We start from the raw sequence: 21,665 nt of genomic DNA on the forward strand, positions 1-21,665 counted from the left end.
TACTTCTTCGAGCATAAAGAGCTAAACATGAGACAGAGGAGATGGTTAGAATTGATAAACGATTACGACTGCGGTATTAAGTACTACCCTGGTAAAGCTAACGTGGTCGCTGATGCGATAAGCCGTAAGAACGAGGAAGTCATTGCAACAGTGAAGTCATACCAGTTGATTATGAATTCAAGTCTATTTGATGAAATCATCAAAGTACAGTCTGAAGTGTTGGTAGATGAAGGGCTAGTGAAGAAAGAAAGGATTTTCGGTCAGAAAGATGAGTTGATAGAAAACACTCATGGTGTTAAGACTAATTTTGACTGTATGTGGATTCCACGCCATAGAGATCTCAGAGGTTGAATCTTAGATGAAGCTCATAAGTCAAGATATTCGATTCACCCAGGAGCTACAAAGACGTACCAAGATTTGAAAAGAGACTATTAGTGGCCAGGAATGAAGAATGACGTAGTAGATTATGTTAGTAAGTGCTTAACTTGCTTGCAAGTCATGGAAGAACACCAGAAACCTTATGGAAATATGCAGCCTCTAGAGATACCAGAATGGAAATGGGAACACATCACCATGGATTTCATAACTAAGCTACCTCGTACAGCTAAGCATCATGATACCATCTGGGTGATAGTGGACCGTTTGACCAAAAGTGCTTACTTTCTGCCCATACGAGAGGCCTTCTCGTTAGAAACGTTAGCAAATTTGTTCATAAAAGAGGTTGTGGCCAAGCATGGAGTGCCGTTATCGATCGTGTCTGATAGAGATACTCGATTCACTTCGAGATTTCAAACCGATGGATAGTCTGAAAGGACGATCCAAACCCTTGAGGATATGCTACGTGCTTGTGTTTTAGACTTTGGAGGAAGTTGGGATAATCATCTGCATCTAGCATAGTTCTCCTACAACAACAGCTACCATTCAAGTATTCGTATGCCACCATTTGAGATGCTCTACGGTAGACGATGTAGGACCCCGGTGTGTTGGGGAGAGATTGGTCCGAAAGAGATGGGAAGCCTAGAAGTTGTGCAAGAAACCTCTTCGAAGTTTGATCAGATCAAGGGAAGAATGAAAGCGGCTCAAGACAGACATAAGTCGTATGCTGATAAGCTGCGACGACCTATTGAGTTTAACGTTGGTGACAATGTGATGCTCAAGGTCTCTCCTTGGAAAGGAATTATCCGTTTTAGAAAAAGGGGGAAGTTGAGTCCAAGGTACATTGGACCATTCAAGATTTTAGAGCGAGTAGGTGAAGTGGCTTACAAGTTAGAGTTGCCAGAAGAGTTAGAAGGAATTCACTCAACCTTCCATGTTTCTCACCTAAGGAAATGCCTAGCTGATGACATGTCTCATGTGCCATTAATGGACATTGAGGTTGATGACCATTTGAACTATATTGAACAACCGATCGAGATAGTTGACCGCAAGGAGAAGCAACTTCGTCACAAGGTTATACCTTTAGTGAAAGTGATATGGAAACATCGCAAGAGTTCAAATCCAACTTGGGAAGTTGAAGAAGAGATGCGCAAGTTTTATCCAGAATTGTTTTAGTAATAGATAGGTTTCGGGGACGAAACCTCTTTAAGGAGGGAAGACTTGTGACATCCTACTTTCGGTTATAATAATAATGTAAATTTCGTCTATTTTATAGTGGGTTGTTATCGGTTTAGGTAAAGAGAATATGAGTTGGGCTAGTGTTGGGTAAATGGGTATGGGTTATGGACTTGGGTTATGAAAGAAAGAAGGAGAGTCCATGGGCTTGAGCCCATGATCCCTAAATATATAAACCTTTAATCTTCATTTAATCCTCATTCACACATATACCATACACCATCCAAAACACACACTTAAGCTTTCTCTCTAGTTCTCCCCTTCTCTAGCCGAAACCAAGAAAGAATCCGAGCACCGACCCGAGGTAATGGTAGTTTAATACTGTATAAGCTTAACCCGTTAGATATAGTCACGAAACGACGAGCCGACACCGTTAAACCGTTTAAGTCACAAGATCAGGGTGGAATCGGGTATAAACCGAACCTATGATGATCTTAGGGGTCACCCAACCTCAGATCTGAATCGAACGAGACGAAAAACGGTGAAAAACAAGTTAAAACTCGTTTTTTATACGTGTTCGCGATTTTCTGGCGGCTTTCCAGCGGCCGCGCCAGAAAGGCGGCGCCGGAAAAGTTAATACGAGGTAAGGGTGTCAGGGAATGTTCCCTGACATTCTGACCTAACCCTAGTTCGTCAGTGAGCGTAACGAATTAGCGAGTAATTCGTGTGTTGATTCGCCAAGGAAAGATTAACGAACTAGCTTTAGTTTGTATCCAATTCGTTAATAGAAAAAGGATAACGAATTACCTTTGATTCATTATAGTCATTCGCTAACAAAGATAACGAATTAGAAGGTCCAATTCGTTATATGGACTGGTTCGCTATGAAACTGATTCGTTAAGGAGTCCAGTTCGTTAAAGGGTTCAATTCGCTACATGGACCAGTTCGCTAAGATAAGCCAATTCATTATGAACCAGTAACGAATTAGAAGTTTAATGGAATGACAAGAACAGTCCCTGGACTTAGAAAAAGAATGAATTAATTACAATTAAGCCCTTGAACTTTTAAGTAGCAAATTAAATAATAATTTAAAATCCTAATGGAAAATGTGTTTAAAAGCTCGACCCCAGCCAGGGGCTCTGCCCCTTGGACCCTGCTATGGGCTGCCGCCCCTAGACCCCGCTGCCAGGGGCGCTGCCCCCAGACCCCCGTTCGTTGTGGGTTATAATTAGACTAGAAACGTGAGATAAGTAGTGATAGTTGATTGATGCATGTAATTATTATACAGTTAGCCGTGCCCTACTAAAGAAAGGAATAACAATTAACGGTGAACGTAACTAACTTCAGGTGAGTTTCTAGCCCCATTCCTTGTTATGTTTTCGGGGCTGTGCGCATACTCGATGTGATTAGTTAATACACTTATCCTAAGTGATAAGTGTATGCCATATATGTATTATGTGAAATGTATGAATGATTTCTTGTCGGTACATGAACGATCTTCGGAATTGCATGTACTGTCAGGAAATGGTTGATGTTATATGTATGATGTAAGATGAAGAATGAATGATGTATGTATGTGCGAAACTTACGATTATGTATATAGAAAAGTATGTCATAAAGGTATGGAAGAAAGGGTACCGGACCCTAATAATATCCGAGGATGGAGGGTACCGGACCCTAATAATATCTGAGGATGGAAGGTGACCAGACCCTAATAATATCCGAGGATGGAGGGTACCGGACCCTAATAATATCCGAGGTATGTATGGCGAATGCTCTTTATAACGTAAGGTTAGTTATGATTGTGTATGATGAATGATGGACAGGTTAAGTATGTAATGCGTACCTTCGGTCACGTATATGTGTATGTAAAGTAAGTTATGTGATTAACTAGAACTCACTTAGCGTAGCTGACTTTTAGTATGCGCACAGGAAAGTAGGTTGAGGCAGCTCGCGTGATTGAAGACACATGGCATGGAATTGAAGATACTGGCATCTCGAAGAAAAAGCTATGATGTTTTCAAAGACTATGTTTTATGTTTAATAAATTTGAATGTTTTTAAGACAAGATTTGACAGTTTTGTAATATGTTATGGTTGAAGTTATATTCCGCGTAAAGTTTTAATTAACTCTGATATTTAGAACTGCGTTTATGAGTAAATCCAAAACCATAGTAGGGCTACCGGTGACGGGGCCTTACATTACAGAAAACAACTTTCTTGTCCCCTCCAAGCCAACAAATCAATCAAACATTAACTTCTTCTTTCTTTCTTTATTTCCGATCGGGAATTTTAGAGCTGCCATGGTGCTTACTTGCTTAGGGTTTTTTTCTTGTTATAATTAACTAGACGGGTGCCCGCGTGATGCAGCGGGTGCTTGAACCTGTTAATCATGTAACAAATATAAGTGTTTATGGTTCGATTAAAACCTTGAAATCTTTTAAACCGGTTATTCGTTTGACTTCTTTTTTTTTCGGTTTGTTGATCGGTTTCAAAAATTTCAAAACGTAGTGAACGGTTGGTTCGCGGTTAATACTGGAAACCGGCCATATGAAACCATACCAGACTGTAAATATTGAATGCATTTTAATGATGTTTATTATTAATTATTAGATATGTTGTGTAATATATATTAGATATAGTTAAAATTTAATTGAACATAATCTTTTTATTACAATTAACTTGGCTATACAACTTCAAACTAACCTAATTACAGTATGATTCATTTTGTGATCTTTGTTGTTATTATTTCACGTCATATATCTTCCCTTAATATTTACCATTTGTGTGGCTAAAATTATCATTTTTTATTTATGATCCTCTCAAATATCATATTATGTTGGTGTTTAGTTAAAATTGATGGTACATTTAAATTAATAATTATTTTAAACTAAATATATTATTAAAGTTTAAACTATGAAACCAAACTGGAACCAGGCCGTTAGTAACGATTCGGTTTCAACTTTCAATGATTGAGTTTGGTTTTGGACGACAAAAAATTCAATATTAACGGTTGGATTCACAAGTTTAACTTAAAAACCATCAAAATCGACACTGAACACCCCTACGTAACATATTAATTTATTTAAAATGAAAAAAAATTATAACAATATCATATCCAAAGTAAAGAGAATAAAATGCTCGTTTTTATGGTGTAATTTTTTTTATCAAAATATTAACGTTTGAAAAGGCCATAGTCGTTTAAAAATCATGGGTGGAAAGTTAGTTTACAACTTAAATTAAAAACATAATGTGGTTAAAGATGAGGGGCCAAACTTGTAAGTTGAATGAATTGTGTTTAAAAGGCAAGTTTACCCTTACTAACATATGTACCTCATGTTTTAAGTGTTGTAAATTACTTAAAAACTAGTTATTTGGACCCCCGCGTTGCGGGGGGTTAGGAGTGTCAAAAGTGTCAAACAGTTGTGAGGGTGGGAGGGTCAAAAGTGTCAAACCGTTGCCGGGGGGTGGGGTCAAAAGAGTCGAACCATACTAAGACTAATGATGTCAAAAACTTTACTAGGAAATCAATGTTGATTAACTTTTGTTTGTAACATTGGAGATTGTTGAGTTGTGATAAAATTCTACTTCTAAATCTAAAACGCAAGTTTAAGTTTTATAAAAACTAACATAACAGTATTTTTGTCAAAACGAAGGCTCGCATAAATTAGACACAATCTACTTCATAAAAAACACAACACTTTTTCTATTTTTAAGAGCACCACCAACATTCTATTAAAACAAAAAAATTACAGAACATGTATGGTGGTAAGAGGCTGAAAACACTTGCATACAAAAATTATGTGCGGGAAATCATGGGATCCTACTATACTCTCCATGAACTCAAGCAGGGCACCCGGTTTTTCTGTTGAAAGGCTAGGCCAGTATCCCAGTATTGACCGGGTGGGGGGCCATTATTGGGCTTTCTATAGAGTGATTCTTTATCTTCTTGTATTCTGTAGAAGCAGAATGACCGAACAGACCAAAAACAAATCATTATTCTTATCATCGTTATTAAATTACCCAATGATTAATTATTAAATCAAGGAATTAGTATAATCTTATAAAAACATATAACTTTTCAACTATAAAACCCCACACACCCTATACATGTCCTCACAAAACCATCACTCATAGCCCATATTAATATATTATTGAGCAAATGTACCATTTAAGTCTATTTATGAGTATGCACTCGTTGTTGTAGGTGCAAAAGTTTTATTAAAAGAAAAAATAAATATGATTTGACAGCCTATATTAACACCCGAACTGACCCAAACCAAAATGATCATTTATTAGAATGACCCTTTGAGCCGAACCCATTTTGTCAAAACTCATACTGACCAGAACGAAAAAGATCATTCTTTTAGAACGACCAGTTTTGACTCAAACCCATCTCGACCCGTACCTACAGTTTACAACTATTCTTATCATTTTGAATTCAAAACACACCTGCAAATGACTTGCATCGTCTTCACGGGCAAAACCTAGAACACTCGTCAATTCAAGAATCCTCTTCGGTACCGTATCTGAAAAAAATACACAACATAACCACATTAATTTATTTAAATTCTAACAAAAACTAACACACCCCAACTTTTAAAAGAACAAATACTATCAGTACCTAGTTGGTTAACAACACGAACAAACTGCTGATGCAACTCAACAACCATGTGCCCTTTTCGAACAGCCCGTCTCAACTTCATCATCACCTCAACTTTTTTTTTTTCTCACTTCATTAGAAATTGGACCGACCTTCATTATCAGCATTTGACCAACCTTTGACAAACCTAGGGAAAACCAAAAACGGAAGAGAAACAACGAAAAATGAAAGCCCGTTAAGAGATAGAATCACAGACATAAAAGGGCCATGTGATCTTTCGACATATCATGCATCGGTTAAACAACTCAAAGCTGAAAACACACATTATTCATATGACTGTGACAAATAATACAGAATTGAGATTTGAAGATTTAGTGATCATATCAAATAAAAAATAAAATGTTAGAACTATGGCTTTACCCCATATATATTCTCATACTCCCCTAGGAAGCTGAAAATAATGGGTTGGCCTGGTTAGCAGCTGCAGCAGCTTGCATAAGTTGAGCAGACACATCACCACCCATATTGAAGTAATTTTTTCATTAAACCTGCAAAACCATTGGAAAAGTTATTAATAACTTGTATAAAAATGCTAACAACATTAAATAAATCATAAACTTTTCTGCATATGTATTAATCTATTATCTATGGTTGTTAATATATTGGTTAGTCATTTCATACTTTCATTATTAAATGCATAAATCACAATTCCTTATGTTCAAAACAAACAAACAAAAAAATAAATAAACTACAAACCCTATTATAGTTGCAATTCATGAATCCAAAATCAAACAGTGTTTTATGATGAAGCAAACTATTTATTACATTTTTTATTCGACTCGATTTTAATAAACAAATCTGGGAGTCAAATCTTGTTTAAAATCCTACAGAAATAAGTTAATTAATCAAAGCAATACGGATTTACCTTGTAGAGCTTGTGAATCCCTAGTCACATGTCATCTTGATCATAGATGCCCAAAGCAACCTGCATGACCTTGTTTGAACCTAGTAAAAACATTAAAGTTAAATACATAAATAACTAATTAAGTGTTAGGGTTCAACAACTCAACCGGAATAATTACAACATTATGTAGTTGAGTTGAAGAGTTTGAAGCACCTTATAAGTTATTATATTCATAATTAAACACTTGGAACACTCAAATTAAAGAAACCCATACCACAATGGGGTTTTTAGGGTTATAAAACCTTTTTACAACCCAAATACAAATTAAAAAGAACAAATCTTATAATAACATGTAAAAGAAAGTATTTGGAGTGTACCATGTCGGTGAAGTTGATACTATGGTTATGTTCAGTTGAAGCTTCATAAACCATCTACATAAACAGAATAAAAACAAAGGTCAAATTAGGGTCAAGAGGCCGCCACCAATACACTTAAAAATCGGTCAACGCCATAAACCACCACCTTCCGCCAACACCACATCACCGCCACCAAGAGTCAGGAAACCCAACCCGGCAACAGTGACCAGTACTAGCAAGACGGAGTGTGACGTAAATACGGTGGAAAAGCAACACGACGATGCGGTGGAAGACGATAGGGTATTGACTATTGAGACTCCAGGGGACCAATGAGCTGTGCATCTGAGCCGATGGAACAAAAGATTTGGTTCAAAAGTAATCAGAAAAGATGATAGGAGAGCAACACGCGGAAAGAAAAATGACGCGTGTCTGTCAAAAAATTAAAGAGCCCACAACACAATACAACTACACACTTGTAAACAAAGTACAAAAGTTTATAAAAATGCTACAACACGTTAAGCGTCCACTTCCCCAAATTTTTAATATACCAGAAAAGGAAAGTGACATCAGCAGTGTACACTATTTTGAAGCGTAAGGTACTACCCTTGATGCACAATATTAGTTGAAAATGTAAATATATAAATGAGTGTCTTAATTTACCCTTGTTTGGTGTATTATATATAGTATATAGATATAATATGCATGTAAGACTTCGAACTTGTGGGCTTGGGTCGGGCCTTGAGTTGTAATCTTTAAACTTGATCAAATAATACCCTAGAGTCTTCAAACTTTACTCTTTTCTCCAACAAAACTCATAACCTACAATTAACATTCAATCTTTGTAAAATCAAGCAAAAACCATCCATAACTCTTATTAATTAAACTATTAAGTATATAAAACATGAAAAACGATACGGAAAGTAAGTGTGTTTTACAACACATCAATCGGTTTTGACTAGATTACACTTAATCTTATAGAACTTTCATATCCTGATTCGATTCGAAGGTTCAAGACTTAGTGTTTTCTGTTGTTCCTTTATAGCCCATTCGAATATTCTGTACTTCGATAAATTCTCTGTTTAGTTTAAACTTTGTACATAACTTTTGTAAAGTCTTAATTTGAGTTTGATTTTATTTATCCTTGTATATATTTGTCTTCTTTACACTCAGTTATCAACACTAATGTTTCTTTTGTATCTTATAGAGTCATAATAGCTTTTGTTCCTTGGACATCCTGAAAAAGAGAAAGTTTAAAGTGTTCATATCTATATTAACGTTAGATGATATCTAAATATACAAGGACAGTGTATCATCGAAAGGAATTCGTTCAGGAATACGACTGATGGAATATTATTACCAAGTAAGGTTGACCGAGAAGTCAAAGAAAAAGAACTCGAAGATATTCAAGAAATACAATCGTTAAGTATAGCAAATGTGATTAAAGTCAAAGTACAGGGGTACTGTTACAATACAGAGAATATCATTGATCAAGATCAAGGATAGAATAGATTCGATAGACTGAATCTAAACAACAAATGGAATAGATTTGACAGTCTGAATCAAAACAATAAATGTAGTTAACATCAGTAAATATTTAGAATACATAACGGTAAAGTAAATAGTTAAACACAACTGATCAATGTGTTTATCAATTTATATTTACTAATGATATTCTGAACTATTGACTGCTTACATCATTCAAGGATGTAAGTTATCAACAAAACAAAAACCTTAGTAACCAAAACCAAATTTAATCACCACTCAAACCCTCAACCAAAACCAAACCTAGGATTATCCTTAGGACCAAACCCAAACCTAAGAAACCGTCACTTGTAGATCAACCCATAACCTCACCCGAAACCACCTCAAATCGCTTAGATGAACCTATTCCTCCTATATTTGATTACATTACCATGACCACCTAGGCCAAAATCTTCACAGCCCGTAGGACCATTGCACCTGTTACCTCACCTAAATACCGATTTGCCTCATCGATTAGAGATACCACGTTCTGTTCCTCTACATTTATTACATCTAGCCCAATCCAATCCATGCCATCCACCATAGAAACCACAACCACACCAACTAGCCTACCCTTAACCACCACCACATCATTCCCTACCTTAATCCTAACCTTACCCATACCAACCACACCTCACTCAACCATATCAACCACACCTCCCTCAACCCTTAGAAGGCCGATCATTGCAGCCACTCCCATCTCAAGTGGGAAATCGAAGAAGTCACCGGTCTTCCGAGATCCTATCCTCGATAGAATTCAGGCACTGGAGGAAGCCAATAAAAATAGGGCCAAGCGTGAGCTTGCGTTGATCAAGTTCCTTAAAGATCAAGAAGCTATACATCAAGAGGTCACTCGACAACGTGACACTCTGGCTAATCGTGTGGCAAATGTTCAAGAACAACAAGACATGGACCAAGCTTTGATCATAAGTAAGTAGGAATAGATACAGAATATACAAAGAAGAGTTGACAATCAACAGACTTTGACTGAACAAAACTTTTTGAAATATGATGAGCATGACATACTTGAGTCAAGGGTATCTAACTTTGAAACCGATATTCCCTCTTCTTCTAACTTTGCCAATAACTTCAGGAGGGAACTTCATTCAACTCTTTATAAAGTGTGGATAGACTTTGAGCGTCTGGGCTCAAGAGTGAGTGGGTTGGAAGGTTCAGAAAGCCGGGATGTAAGCAGAGTGATGGGAGAAAGTGTGAGATTGCGTGGGATGATAGAAATATTGGAGGAACAAATGGAAGAACAACGCGCGGAACAAGGGCGCGTGAATGAGTCCTTGGTTAATCCATACCTCGCTGTTATAGAGGTGATGCGATTGAAAGATGAGGATGTTGAGAATCTAAGGGTTCATTTGATGGAAACCTTTCAAGGGTTTCTTCGTGTAGCTGAGCCAAGGGCAGAGCAAACCAATCAAAGACAAACTATTCTTGCGCGTTTAGCCACTAATGCCGAAAGGGTCAGAGCTCTTGGAAACATTCATGGTTTCCTCTACACGGGAGAACCTAGAAAAGATGGCGGCGAAGGAGGATCTGGTGCTAAGGCTGCTAATGATGAGCCTGCTGCTGTTGTTGCAACTGTTGTGGGCACTGAGCCTGTAGTGACTACTGCTGCTTCATCTGGGCAGGCCAGTTCTACAAGTTCACCACTTGTTGCACCCACCACTAGTGCACAAGTTAGTGCTGTGTTTGCCACTGCTTTGATTGTTTATGCTGATCCACAACAAGCAGCACAAGTTGGTGGAGATGATAGTGACGATGACGAGTCTGATGATGAGGACGATGAGGAAATAATGATGACGATGAGAAAGATGGTGATGAGGAGAAGGATGATGATGACCACGAGCACGATAGCTTTGATGATCCTCGTGGTGGAAATGTTGATGGTAGTGGAGATGGTAGTGGTAGTGGTAGTGGTAGTGGTAGTGGTAGTGGTAGTGGTAGTGGTAGTGGTAGTGGTAGTGGTAGTGGTAGTGGAGATGTTACCTGTGATAAGGCGGGTGATGATGAACCGCCAAAGGAAGCTGAGAAACACGGGAGACGGATGCTCCGTTGAGGTTGAAATCGCCTCTTTATTTAACATTTGTTCTTTTGCAGGTACCGACCCATCAGTTGAGAAATCCGTGGAAGAAAATAAAAGCGATAGTGTAACATCCAGATTTCTGTTTGGTTAATAAAATAATAATATTAGATTGTTATGCGTTAAGAGTGTTGGGTTAAGTAATATGAGTAATGGACTTGGGTTAATAAAGAAAGGAGAAAGACGATGGGCTTAAGCCCATGACCCATAATATAAATACCTTAATTATCCATTAATCCCCTCATTCTCATCCATTCCATACACCATCCAAAACGCACACTTAAGCTCTCTCTCTCATCTTTGTCTCTTCTCTAACCGAAACCAAGAAGAAGAATTGATTTCCGACCCGAGATATTGATAGTATGATATTGTATGGATCCAAACCCATTAGATCTAGTCGCGAAACAACGAGCCGACACCCTAAACCATTAAAGTCACGAGATCTGGATGAAATCGGGTATAAACAGATAAAAAGATGGGCGTAGGGGTCACCCTAGCTTAGATCTGGATCAAACGGGGTGAAAAACGGTGGAAAACGAGTGAGATCTCGTTTTTCCGGCAAGATCGCGGTTTTCCCGGCGGTGACGGTGCCGGAAAGGTGGCGCCAGAAAAGCGTGTACGAGGATGTTAGAATATTCTGACATTCTGACCTAATCCTAATTCGTTAGCGGAGAACTAATGAATTAACAACAATTCGTTACGTCAATTTGTTAAGGAAGAATAGGGAACGAGTTGCATTCGCTATCCTATTCGTTAGTCCATTCGTTAAGGAAATAATAACGAATGAGCTGATTCGTTAGGCCATTCTCTATGCCAGTTCGTTAAGAGAACATAATGAATGAACCCTCATTCGTTAGAAGGTTCATTTGTTGCAGAAGGGTCAGTTCATTATGAGAGTCCATTCGTTATGAGAAGTCCAGTCGTTAAGAAACTAATAACGAATTAGAGGAACTGGATAACGAATTAAGTTTGAATGAATGACAGAAAGGACCCTGGACTTAGAAAAGAATGATTTCATTACATAATAGCCCTTGGACTTTAGTAATTGATGAAAGATACCTTAAAGGATTAACGGGTTGGCAATAAAATATTATTATGAAATCCTAATGGAAAACTGTGCTAAGATAGCTTAACCCCAGCCAGGGGCCCTGCCCCTTGGACCCTGCTAGGGGCTGCTGCCCCTAGAACTTTTCTGCCAGAGGCGCTGCCCCCAGACCCCCGTTCATTAAGGGTTATAATTAAACTAGAAACGCGAGATGGGTAGCGATAGTTAATTGATACGTGTAATTGTAATACAGTTAGTCGCGCACAGCTAAAGAAAGGAATAACCATTAAAAGGTGGACGTAACCGCATTCATGTGAGTTTCTAGCCCCATTTCCTTGTTATGTTTTATGGGTTGTGTGCATACTCGATGTGAATAGTTAATACACTTATCTTAAGTGGTAAGTGTATGCCATATAGGATATGTGTGATAGATATGAATGAAAGCTTGTTGGTACGTGAACGATCTTCAGATATTGCACGTATCGTCAAGGGAGATAAGTGTTCGAATATGTATGTCTTTATGAATGAATGATACAGCAAGGTATGTAAGAAATTATATGAATGTTAGTATGAAAGTATAGTAGAGCGAAGGTAGGGAACATACCCTAATAATATCTGCGAATGAAGGGAACATACCCTAATAATATTTGCGAATGAAGAGAACAGACCCTAATAAATTATGCAAACGAAGGGAACAGAACCTAATAATATCTGCGAATGTAGGGAACAGACCCTAATAATATATGCGAATGTAGAGAACAGACCCTAATAATATCTGCGAATGTTATAGGACGAAATGTATGTATGTATGTATGTATATATATGTATGTATGAAAGAAAGAATGAAAGTATGAAAGACAGAAAGAAGGATTGAATGTACGAATGAAAGAAAGATAAAAGGCTAAGTATGTAATATGTATCTAAGGATACGTGTATATATAAATATGTGAATGTATTGTATGGTGCCTGATTAACTAGAATTCACTCAGTGTAGCTGACTTTTAGTATGCATGCAGGTTAATAGACTGAGACAGCTCGCTTGACTGAAGACACATAGCGGATCTGAAGAAGCTAGCATCTGCAGAAAGATTTGTCTTGACGTTAAATAAGATGTTTTTATGTTATGTTTCCTAAAGACAAGTTGAATGACTGTAATGAATGATTGAAGTTTTATTTATTCAGCGAAAGTTTTAATTAACTCTGATATTTAGAACTGTATTTACGAGTAAATCCAAAGCAAATGTTAGGCACCGGGACCGGTGCCTTACAGATAATGATGATGGAATCAAATACTCCCCTAACTCTGACACACCAGTTAGTGAGAACGTTGAGCCGGCCGCTGAAGAGCCAGTTGTCACTCCTGCTGCTAATCCTGCTTGAAGAAAGTCTAGAAAAGGTGTCAAATACTACAGTGTAAGCAGGATGGGAAGCTTGAGATGGAGGTCAAAGACGTACCATGATTCAGATCCCATTCTATATTCAAAATGGCACAAAGATAGCAACAGTCGGGCTATTCGACGTGCCAATGGGGATCTGACCTATCTCACCTACAGAGATATGCACACACTGTCTGTGCTCGACATGAACTACTTCCTAAAGACCATATCTCAAGACGATAGCAAGGACTCCGTAGAATCATGGTTCAACAAAAATTTCTTGAAGAGGGAGTGGAAGGATGATTACCCGACGTTTGTTGTTAATCCGGGTAGGTCATACAAGACAAAGAAGATCAACCCCTTCACCAACAAGCCGTCCAAGGGTCGACGATACAGAATGCCTGATAATCATGGTTAACCAATATGCCATGGGATGCCTTTTGAAGACGACTTTCTCTTTGACTTTATCGCATGGGAGTTTGACAACATGCACGGCGAAGTCATCATTCACAACACTCGCACTCACGACCTGAGGTTCTTCGATGAACATGAACTGACCACGAGTAATTTAAGGAGGATTTTGTTTGAGATTTGTGAAGACTATTCAAGACCTTGCTAATTTTTTCAAGAATAAGGGGAGATAAAACTTTCATAGAGTTTATTTGGCATGCATCTTCCTACGTTTGCAAGGGTTTCTTGAAAAATTACTACAATTTAGGTGGTAATTCATGATTGCAAAGCTATGTTTGACTGAGTTCAAGACTGGAATTGTTCTTTGATTGCTGATTGATGTGTTCGAGATTGAAACCTGATTATGTGGTATACGAGTGTCTGTTCATCTACTTCTTTCTGAGGGACTTTGATCCTGACTATGTTGCCTACGGGTATATGGCAGAATACTTCTGTTGAGGGTGACAATTCTTGAACAGGTTGATCTTATTGAGGAATATATGAGTATTGTCATTGGATTGAAGAATTTGATCGTTAAGGGTTTAGTAATAGAGGTTGGAACTTTGAATCATATGCCCAAACATTAGTGCATCTTTGCGAATGGGATGTAGAATAGCTTCAAAGAATTATTTGGGATAAACGTTATCAAGAGAGGAAAAACCGAAGTGAAAGATGTTGAATGATCGGATTGTCCATAAAGATGTATAACGAGGTCAAATGTAAAGATATGTTTCCTTTACCGGTACTGACAGATAACTGTGACTTGCTGCTGATTATTGAAATATTGGACCATATCAAACGCTAGTGGATGATCGGGATGATCTCCAAGAGTTTCTCACTTTGAGGGGGAGATCGAATATGAGAGGCTATAAGTTATTGGTTTGCTGAAAACACTTAAAGATTGTTTGTCTGCACAAGCCCGAGAATCATCAGTCAAGGGGGAGTCTGTTAGTGCATGAAATGTGGCTGATGATTTGCAGTTAAAGTATTCAAGGTTAAAGTATTCGATCGCTACGGAAAATGGGGAGTCTGTTAGTGCATTATTTGGTGTATGTAGCCTATCGAATAAGTTTGAGATATTCTAAGTTGTATATTTAATGTAAAATGGCCATTCTATATGGATTGTATAAGAATAGGTCCATTCGTTAGTTGAGTAGGTTATTAGTTAAGTTATGAGCCAATTCACTATGGATTGTATACCGAATGGAGGTTAAACTGTTAATGTATTTCCCATTCGTTGTGGAGAGATAACGAATGAGAAGCCATTCACGAATAGGATCACCCCATTCGTTAGTGTTGTATAACGAATGGGGTCTATGCCTATAAATAGGCTGATCCTATTCATTGAATTGTAAGAGATCCAAGCCTTTATTTATCCATATCGTTACCATGTCGGATTGTCTACATAACTTATTGTATCCACCAGAATGTATTTCATCCTTTAATATTATGAACATTATTAAGCATATCAGTGTTCGTTTAACGTATCCATAATCGTATTCATATTGATGTATCGATGTTAGCAGCTAGATCTTGGCTCGCAACGTGTTTCTACTAATGATACCACTTGAGAGAGCTTGAGCTTAGATACGTTAATTAATTCACATCGATTGACTATCAGATCTAGTTATATGATATATGTTTGTGTATAATATGCTTAATTATATTAACAAAGTGTTGAGTAATCAAATGGGCAGAGTAACGGATTGAGAGGAAAATAACATAAAGACTTCAATTATTATGCAGGCTAATCATCCTATATAAAGAAGACGAATGCCATTCGTTACGCATGCCGTAACGAATGACCTTCATTCGTCTCCATTATATAAATAAACAATTCATAACCAATCTCTAAGTATACAATCATTAGATCTTGGACCCATTGGCTATAAAATCCATAACGAATGGCCATTTTAAATTAAATTACAGACTAGTCTATCTATAACTTATTCGATCGGCTACGGAAACCAAATCATGCACTAACAGACTCCCCGTTTTCCGTAGCTATCGAATGCTTCAACCTTGAATACTTTAACTACAAATCATCAGCCACATTTCACGCACTAACAGATTTAACTCAATACGTATCCACACCTATAGTTGAAGGACCAAAGTGCAATTTTGATTATATATTATATCCTATCCATTAACCCAAACCCGTATTTCCATATTTGAATTCAACCAGTATGCCCATTTTGATTTCTTGAGCCTTAATATTCGTTGTAAACATGGAATTGATCATACCAAATCGCTCACCATGCTTAATCGTCTTCACCGACACATTGGATTTGGGAAATACCATTTATTTGTTACGAATTAACGATTTAAACAAACCGTCTTTAACCTATATGATATTATACCTAATAAAGTCCCTAATAGTTCAATTAAACTCGCATATACAGTCCTATATGCATCACGATTCGAAACCCCATAATCAATTACATTATCGTTACCTGTTTGTATCAGTTTTGATCATCGTTTTGGCCGTTTGTAGGATAATCTAATAAACCCTCGTTCTTTCATCGTTTAATGTACTTTATTTATGTATCTGATTCATTTTAATGTCAGGAACATTAACCCTATGGTTAATCGGCCAAACGATTAACGTTTAGGCCTATTATGATTCTAGGGTTCTTATAATCTGATTGTCATTCTGAACACTGTGTATATAATAAACTTGTTTTAGGTTCTAACCAACTGACGCCCCCCAGCTCAGCTGGTTTGGGTGTTCATGGTCTGGACTGGCTGGGGGTGCGGGTTTGAGCCTCCCCCAGCCCGTCCATTATTTTTAGAAATATTTTATTTAATATTCTAATTACTTTAAATCACCAATTAACATTATAATTAATATAAAAATAATAATTAGCCAATATATTATCATAACTGGCTTGTTAATTAGTCGTTTTTTCCGTACCTTTGATAAAACCATATATATGTATGTGCGTGTGTGTGTATATATATAAGTATTAAAAATTGCAAAAGGATTTAACAATAAAAGTTATAATAGAGTTTTAATGTAAAATAAATATTTAGTACATATCTTATTATTTAACATGTTAAAATAATTATTGGTACAAATATTTTATAAACAAATGTATTTTTATATAAATAGTTATATATTATTTTTATTTACTACAATTTTAATTAAAAATAACCTTTATAAATAAATAATAAATTATTATTTCACGAACACCCGATCAATCTCAAATCTCTATTAGTTTAAAGAATCTATTCATTAATACATAGTATTTCCGCTATCACTCTTAATTAGGGTCGTTCGTTGGTACTTTCCGAAAAGCGTGATTTAGTTTCTTTTTCTTGTCTACTCATTCCTTTGCTTATTTGATAAGGTGAGTAGTCACTCCCCTATGTTAATTATTTTCAAACGTTTTGGGGACATATGCATGTCTTACATTATTTATATATTATTAGTATTCTCATTAGCAAACTGTTAACCTTGTGTGCTATCAATTATTTGCCTAAATTGCTATATGATAATTTGTTTATTTGAACGCATTCGGAGAGTTCCATCATGTTGACATTATTAGTATGATCATACGACCGTCGTAGTAGCCAAAACCCACTTCACAAGGCAATGGGTTTACCGTAACTCATTAATTGCTCAATGGCTTGATCGTATATCACATAAGGACAATTTTGCCCTTTTATATTATATTATACATAAATGATTGATTTTTTACCCACTCAACATTGTGTTGACAAATCTATTATTATTTATGCACGTATGCAGGTTTTCAATTAAATTGATTGCAAGATTTGGTGAAGAACTTAGAGATATCTATGTTAGAAGAAATAAATAAAGACTTATTTTAAGTTGTGAACTTGAATTATATTGTTGCTTTCATTTCCAGTTATGTACTTTGTTTGTTTGAATTTATCTTGATATTTAATTTAAATTAACAGATATTGTCACTTTTAAATATTGCAAGATAGCACCTTGAGAGCTATGAACAGTCATTTCCCGCCGCCAGCATTTCCGCCTTAGGTTGGGGGTGTGACAATAGGACCTAAACTAATATCTAAACTTGCTATAATCATCACTTTAATTTGAAACACTCTCAATAATCACGAAATAGCTAGTCAAAGTTGTATACCGGCCACACCCGTTTATCCATCAAATCATGACCTTATCAGGTAATTTTTATTTGCTTTTGAATCATACTTAGTCACAAATCAAAACCCCAAACCCAATTTACTCAAACTTGAAACCAATAATGGATTACAAATCTAGGGTTTATTTTGGGAAGATGATGAACTTGTAAGTTGACATATATATTTTTTGTTTATGCTATAAACACTACAAATTAGACCAGTTGGTTAGTTCTCTATGTATAGATAGAAGGATCCAGGTTCAAACCCGGGTCAAACCATATTTTTTGGTATTTTATATTTTATTATATTTTTCTTTTGTTATATTAAATTATTAAAAATTATTATAAATCGAATAAATTTATTTTAAACTAAATAACATTATTTTAAATTAAATAAAATTTGTTATAAATTATTATTATTATTTTTCACTCAAAAACCAACTTTTTGTACCATTAAGTTCGTGAAAAACCGATTAATATTATATTACTATTTTATTTCGTTAATCTTTAACACGCTTTTGGTTTTATTTCAAGTTTAACTTCAATTTTAAGTTGAGTTTCTCACACCCCGTTTTTAAGGCTTTTACACATTTTGGGGGTATCATATATATCCTATCAAATCAATTGTTTACTTATTCATTTACAACGCTACAATTCGTATCGTGGACTTGTGTGTTACTTGATTACTTGCTCAAACTTACTTGCACGTGGTTTCCTCAATAAGTATGATCATACGCCCCCATTTGCACTCAGGGTCATTTTGTTTCAAGTGGAAAAGGGACCCCCAATCCGAGTACGTTGGTTGTTACTAACTGGTACGAACCCTTACTTACGCTATTCTTTCACAAATTTCATGAAATTGTATGGGTTTTTTATGGATATATATCAAAACTTGTGTGAACTCACCAATTATTCGTTTAGTTGATTTTATTTTATATATATGCTACAAGTACCATTATTAGAGGATGATACTCTGAGAAGACATTAGATTTTAGGGTATTTTAATAAATGAACAAGTAGTTTAATTGTTCTTATTCATCTTGTATTTCTTTACTTTCAAACCCGTGTATTTGATGCTAAAATTAATTAATGATAGTATTGTCACCTAATAGTGTCACATGTGTTTTGAGCAATCTGTACGTCACACTCAGGCATTTTCGCTTAAGCCGGGGTGTTATAGTTATCATACCAACTCATGAGTGGATCGACTAAAGTACGAGCAGTGCTTTCAGCTCGAATTAGAGAAGATGGCTCGATTACACTCGCTTTCTATTGTTATTGACTCGAAACTCACTCAACTCGGAATTGCTCAACCAAGAATTTTTCATTTCTAATTTTTTACAGTATAAAGAGACTATGATCTTAATTTTTTAGGTGATTTATTAGTTATTATCTATAATAAAATATAACCAATTCTAAAATGATATAAAAGCAGTAGGGGTGTTCATGGTTCGGTTTGAAACCGCGAAATCGTCCAAACGGTCATTGGTTTGGTTTCATTGTTGGTTTTCTTTCATAACTTTTGGTCGGCTGGTTTTAACATTTTCAAACCGTAACGAACGGTTTGGTTTACGGTTTGTACCCAAAACCAACCGTATAAACCCGAACTAGACCGTATGGTTTATATATATATATTGTCTAAATTTTTTATATTATATATTTATGTGCATACAAATATTTTAATAGACATAATCAAATAAAAATATTAATGCTTATGACATACATTACTAAATATAAAGACCGATAGTAAATAAGAAAATATGAGCTAAGAGACTTTAGCTAGCCTTTTAAGTTTTCAAACACGAACTCATAAATCAGTTGGTATAATGATATTCTATAAATTCTGTAAATTATCAAAAGCTATACAATTAAATATCATAAATTATTTTTGGCATTTTGTATAAAGCCCCAATAAGTTCAAACCGTGAAACCAAATCATCACTAACGGTTCGGTTTAAGATTTTAACGGTTTGATTTTGGTTTACGAAAATAGAAAACCGTTACTAGCGCTTTGGTTACAGTTTGACCTAAAAACCGTGAAAACCGGACTGTGAATACCACTAATAAAAAGCATGCCATGTTAAGAACTTTATATGCATTTCGGTTAAAAATATATATGAGATAGACAAGTTTGAAAGATACGAAAAAAACGGTGATTTATATCTAGTGGTTAAAAAAAATCTTCTATCATAGTATTCTATGAAAAGAAAATCAAGGAATTAGTTTTTTTCACTGATATCTAGTAATATGATAAAACAAGTGTGAATGTAACTATGTAATAGAGGACATAATTCATTATTATGTTGTAAATAATAACTAAAGTATAGTGACAGAGTCATAAAAATTTTGGTATAGTGTCAACATTTTTAAAGCTTGGCTTTATAAGAATCCGACGTCAGATGTTCCGACTTGAGTCGCGAGTCACATAATAAAATTTCAAAATCATAATACAAGTGTAGGTCATTATAAAGACACTCACATCAATTATAATCCTTTCAAAAAGATCACAGGGAAGATCATTCAAATCATTTTTTAAGTACTATACGAAGACGAAGAATCAAAGTTGAGCGGTTTTGTTGTAAAGAGTTAGCCAATTTACGTTGAATTTCAAGTTTCAACCAATTAAACAACTTATATTATTAGGCTAATAGCTAGGGGTGTTCAAAACCGGATATCCGAAGTTTCGGATATCCATACCTTTCGAATAGTGGATTTCACTATTCGAATCCAAAATTTCGGATATCAGAAGTTCGAATATCTGAAATTTCGAATATTTAATCGAATAGTGATTCAGATATCCAAAAATCTAAATAAAGAAAAAAAATTATTTTAAATATAAACTTAAACATGTCAAGAGTAATTTCCAATCTAACAAATTAAACACAAATGGCTCAAAATGCAAACAAACAAGCAAAGAAACACAGCCCATTACTGATATGGAGAATGTATAAACTGTGGTGTAGACGTGGAGGTGGTAGTGACGCCGTGATGGGTGAGTTCTGGAAGATGTGAGACGAGGGCTGGAGGTGGTAACAAACGGGTAAATGATGACTATGGAGTGGAGAAACGGAGATCGAGGCAATCGATTCGTTAAAGAAGAACATAAATGAAGAATTGGAGATTGGGCTTTGGAGACTAGAGAAAGGAAGAGGTTGTAGATTAGAAATTAGGGTTTCATGTACATCTGATCTCATATGAGTTGGAAGTTGGAATATAAATTAAGATTAAAAATTATTAAATTTAATATTTCGGGTAGTTCGGATATCCGAAATTTCGAATAGTTCGGATATGGATTATGGAATTATTCGGATACAGATTATTTTGAACACCCCTACTAATAGAAATTAAATCACCTAATTTAATCAAAGTATATACACAACATCAACATATAAATATATAAAACATCCACTTATTTGGTTCAACATATTTGTTTACAGAAGAGCAACACACTGGTTTTCAGAGGAAAAAATTTAGAAGTTTAGTACTATCTCAATTCCATATTTTACCTTGCCCTCAATATTAAAATCATTTTATTCCGTAGTAGAATGTTTAGCGGACCATCTAACAAGGACACATTCGGTCGAACCTTGAGGTTGTTGTGGAATAGCCTCGTTATCAGGTATCATATATTCATATATAATCAAGCTTGGAAAAAA

At 35.8% G+C, this 21,665-nt stretch overlaps 2 long non-coding RNA genes across 3 annotated transcripts; both read right to left on the minus strand.

Annotated features, from left to right (window-relative positions):
* Positions 1-5,322: 5,322 nt before the first annotated feature.
* Positions 5,323-6,312, minus strand: LOC143578241 (uncharacterized). Its single transcript, XR_013143225.1, has 3 exons — positions 6,175-6,312; positions 6,003-6,079; positions 5,323-5,506 (listed from the first exon to the last, which is right to left on the minus strand). It is a non-coding gene; the product is annotated as an uncharacterized LOC143578241 (long non-coding RNA).
* A 760-nt stretch (positions 6,313-7,072) lies between these two features.
* On the minus strand, positions 7,073-7,912 carry LOC143578242 (uncharacterized). 2 transcript variants are annotated; one of them, XR_013143227.1, is made up of 3 exons: positions 7,580-7,633; positions 7,435-7,488; positions 7,073-7,147 (listed from the first exon to the last, which is right to left on the minus strand). It is a non-coding gene; the product is annotated as an uncharacterized LOC143578242 (long non-coding RNA). The 2 variants fall into 2 exon arrangements; XR_013143226.1 differs by having other exon boundaries at positions 7,435-7,912.
* Positions 7,913-21,665: the final 13,753 nt, after the last annotated feature.

Source organism: Bidens hawaiensis, unplaced genomic scaffold, assembly GCF_021521415.1.
Source record: "Bidens hawaiensis isolate Kalapana, Puna unplaced genomic scaffold, B.hawaiensis_p1.1 tig00029075_1, whole genome shotgun sequence".
NCBI classification, from domain to species: Eukaryota; Viridiplantae; Streptophyta; class Magnoliopsida; order Asterales; family Asteraceae; genus Bidens; species Bidens hawaiensis.